This window comes from Myotis lucifugus, unplaced genomic scaffold (genome assembly GCF_000147115.1).
Source record: "Myotis lucifugus unplaced genomic scaffold, Myoluc2.0 scaffold_414, whole genome shotgun sequence".
In the NCBI taxonomy this organism is placed as follows: Eukaryota; Metazoa; Chordata; class Mammalia; order Chiroptera; family Vespertilionidae; genus Myotis; species Myotis lucifugus.
Window position 1 is genome coordinate 197,195 of NW_005871462.1, and position 4,887 is coordinate 202,081.

Here is a 4,887-nt window from a genome sequence, read left to right on the forward strand (position 1 = left end):
AGAAACATAATATAGTGTGTGGCACAAGATGTACTCATAATGAATAGCTCTCGTTTCTGTCATAAGCAGTGCTACTACTTAAATGCATCCCACACAAATATGTAGTGATTGAGACATGCCTCAGCTTCCCTCTGATTTAGAGAATCATGACTCAGTTGATTGGTATCACCCTTCCTATCCTTGGCTATGAAGTTATGTGCCATCAGGTGGTGGTTCCTCCGTTCCTTAGTGCATGGTCTGAACCTCTTTCTCCCTGTGCCTTCCACAACTTTTCCCCAGCACACTCCATCCCACCTCCCCAGAAGACAGGATAGGAGTGAGGGGGGAGGGGAACATACATCTCATTCACATCCTCCCTGACTTTTGTTTCTGAAAGTCAAATTAATGGCCTGGTCCTTATCGGAAAGAGAACTCTTGGGTCGATTCTAAAGCTCTTCTTGATGTGGCATTTCCCAAGCCAGTCACCAAAACTGGATTTTCCACTTCACAAATGCATTCTTCTCTTTCTCTTGCTCTTCTCACATTTCACATACTGTTTCTTTGTCTGAGACACTCTTACTCCTCGTATTTGCCTCAAAAATACCATTTTATCCTTTGAGATGAGACCTAACCTTCAGACTTTGCCAGGGGGTTCCTGTTATATCATATCTTTTCCCTCATGCTCATATTTCTATTAGAATTACATGTCCAGTGTCTTCTCCTACACTCACTCACCTACAGGGATGTTCCCAACTATAGGTATCACATTTCTCCTGCTCACCACACTATGGCTAGCATCTATATCAAACCCAGAGGTGGTACTCAATACAGACATACCGTGTTTTGTTGTGCTTTGCTTTATTGCACTTTGCAGATATTGTGTTTTGTTTCGTTTTACAAATTGAAGGTTTGTGGCAACCACCAGCAAAATGTTTATGATCAGCTGAAGGCTCATATATGGTTAGCATTTTTTAGCATTAAAATATTTTCAATTAATATGTACATTTTTAGACATAATGTTATTGCACACTTCACAGACCACAGTATAGTGTACACATAACTTTTATATGCACTAGGAAACTAAAAAATTCATGTGATTCTTTCTATTGCAATATTTGCTTTAGTGCAAGTGTCTTAAATTTAATCCATCCTATCTCTGAGGTATGCCTGTAAGTATTTGTTGAGTGCTAAATGGATTCTGAACCAGGGTAAATCCAATCTGGTAGGACTAGACTGATCCTTCTGGGAATACAGATTGAGATATACCAAAAAGAACTCTTAGTGGTGCCAGTAATTGAGAAAATAGTGACAGGACTATCTTGAGGTTTCTTTTCAAATTTCTGTCATTCAAATGCCAAACTTGTTACTCTCTCAACCCAATGTCATTCCAATGAATTTAATGTTTTTAAAATTATGACTAAATTATAGAACCATCATTGAGAACCACCTAAGATTAGCTGAATAGAATTCCTATACCCAGGAAGCACAAAGAGTCCCAAAAATGAACCAAAGAAGCCCACACTAATACACATCATTATTGAAATGGCAAAGATTAGTAACAAACAGGGAATCTTGTTAAGTTGTGTGAGTTCTTTATATATTTTGTAAATTAACTCCCTAGCAGATATATCATTGGCAAATAAGTTCTCCCATGTAGTGGGCTGCATTTTCATTTTGTTGATAATTTCTTTTGCTATGCAGAAGCTTTTTATTTTGATGAGTCTCATTTGTTTATTTTCTCCTTTGTTTCCCGTGCCCTAGGATATGTATCGGCAAACATATTGCTATGGCAGATGACTGAGATTTTGCTGCCTATTGTTTCTTCTAAGATTTTTATGGTTTCACTAGTGACCTGTCACGCAAAATTGCGCGAGACCCGGGACCCCCCTCCCCCCCATCCCACCTGCGCCATGGGACCTTACCTGAATGCTCTGAGCACAAACCCCTGCACTTGCTACTGGGATGAGGTTCATGCAGCCAGTCATCTTGGCTACACCCCCTTAAGCATCACTATGCCCCTCACTCCGGTCACGTCATTTCCATTATTCACATTAAGCCCCGTCAGCCCAACCATGCCTTAAGCCACGCCCTGGCCACGCCCCCTAAGAGCACCTCTGGCTTTGCTCAGAGCCTCGTCCACCATCGATCGCCTGCGCGCTAACCTGGCCCCGACCCTGCCCTCCGCCTGGGTTCAAACCTCCTTCTAGCTGACAGCGGTTCTCAACCTGTGGGTAGCGACCTATTTGGGGGTCGAACGACCCTTTCATAGGGGTCACCTAAGACCATCAGAAAACACATATATAATTACATGTTGTTTTGTGATTAATCACTATGCTTTAATTATGTTCAATTTGTAACAGTGAAATTGGGGGTCACCACAACATGAGGAACTGTATTAAAGGGTCGAGGCATTAGGAAGGTTGAGAACCACTGCAGGACTTTCTCCACGATGTCTCTGAGGGCAGCAAAGCTACGCCCTACGGACCGAGCGGCCCTCACGTTCAGGGTAGTCCTTGGTACACTACTCCGTGGCCCCTCCTCTCTACTAGTGTTCACCCTCATTCTGCTGACTCCACATCTGTCCCTTGTGCCCATGTCCCTGCTTTTAACTCTAGTAATTCCTGTGCCTGAGTTGACCTCTCCCCCAATCTCTGGGCTAGGCCAAGGCCACACCCCTACCCACAGAGCCGTCGCCTGTGCTCCTTCTCAAGGTTCCAGGCTCTGTCCCTCAGGTCCGAGTCCCCACGTCCCATAGTCCCACCCCGCGTGGCTGGCAGCCGCGGGATGACTCCAAGTCCTGGCATGCCACCCCGATACCCTGCCTCCGGGGCCACAGAAACCCCGACAGAAGCCATGCGAAGCGGATGCTGGCCCCCCCTCCGCAGACCCAGGAACCCAGCCAGCCGCCCCGCCCCTGCTGCCCTGCCCCCACTGTGCACACTGCCATCTTGTGACAGCATTGTGGTGTGAGGGTTAATTTGCATATTACCTCTTTATTATATAAGATGACTTACATTTAAGATTTTTATCCATTTTGAGTTTATTCTTACATATGGTGTACACAAGGAAGACAATCCAATTTAAAAAATAGCAAATAGACACTCCTCCAAAGAAGTCATACAGATGGCCAAGAGACATATGAAAAAACCCTCAAAGTCACTAATCAACAGAGAGATACAAATTAAAACTACAATAAAGGCCCAGCCAGTGTGGTTCAATGGTTGAGAGTTGACCTATGAACCAGAGGGTCACAGTTAGATTCCCAGTCAGGGCACATGCCCTGGTTGCAGGCTCGATCCCCAGTATGGGGCATGCAGAAGGCAGCTAATCAATGATTATCATTCATCATTGATGTTTCTATTTCTCTCTCCCTCTCCTTTCCTCTATGAAATCAACAATAACAAAAAAAAACCTCAATGAGGTATCACCTTACACCTGTCAGAATGGCTACCATCAACAAATTGACAAGTGCTGGTGAGGATGTTAAGAAAAGGGAACCCTAGTACACTGTTGGTGGGAATGCAGACTGGTGTAGCCACTAAAGTTCAGCAGAATACAAAATCACTATTTAGAAACTGACAGAATTTTATACACCAATAATGACCCATCACAAAGAGAATTAGAAAAACAATCCCATTTATAATTGCATCAAACAATAAAATAAAATACTTAGGAATAAATATAACCAAGGACCTAAAAAAAAAACCCAAAAACCCATATTTGGAAAATTATAAGATATTGAAGACAATACTAGCAAATGGAAGCTCCTGGATAGGAAGAATTAACATTGTTAAAATGGCCATAGCACCCAAAGCAATCTATAAATTCAATGAAATTCCTATCAAAATACCAATGGCATTTTTCACAGAACTAGAAAAAATAATCCTAAAATTTATACAGGACCACAAAAGACCTCTAATAGTCAATGCAATCTTGCGAAAAAATAACAAAGTTGGAGGTATTCTGCTACTGATATCAAACTATACTACAAGGCTATAGTAATGAAAAGAGCATTGTACTAGCATAAAAACAGACATAGATTAATCGAACAGAATAGAGAGGCCAGAAATAACCCCACACCGATATGGTCAATTAATCTAGGAAAAGGAGGCAAGAATACACAATGGGGTAAAGGCAGTCTACTCAATAAATGGTGTTGGGAAAACTGAACAGATACATGCAAAAAAAAAACCCACAAAGAAACAAAAACTAGACCACCATAGACAAGAATAAACTCAAAATGGATTAAAGACTTAAATGTACAACCCCAAACCACAAAACTCTTAGAAGAAAACATAGGCGGTAAACTCTCTGACAACACTCTTAGCAATATTTTCTTGGATGTGTCCCCTTGGACAGGGGAAACAAAGGAAAAAATAAACAGAAGGAACAATATCTCTCAAACTAAAAAGGTTTTGCATGGCCAAGTAAGCCATCGACAAAACAAAAAGACAAATGTTGAATGGAAGAGGATACTCACCAATGAAACATCCGATAAGGGGCCAATATGCAAAATTTATAAAGAACTCATACAATTCAACACACACACACACACACACACACACACACAATCACAAACCCAAAACAAAGCAAACAAAAGCAATATGCCCATCAATAGACAATTGGATAAAGAATATGTGGTACATATATTCAGTGGAATATTACTGAGCAAGAACAACAAAATAAAATAAAATATTACCATTGGCAACAACATGGATGGACCTAGATCAGTGGTTCTCAACCTTGGCTGCACATTAGAACCACCTGGGAATATTTTTAAAATTCAGATTTCTGGGCCTCGCCTCCGGAAATTCTGTTTCTTTGTTATGGGGTGAGGCCACAACATTAGTAACAAAGAAACAAAATTTCCGGAGGATGAGGCCCAGAAATCAGGATTTAAAAAGATTC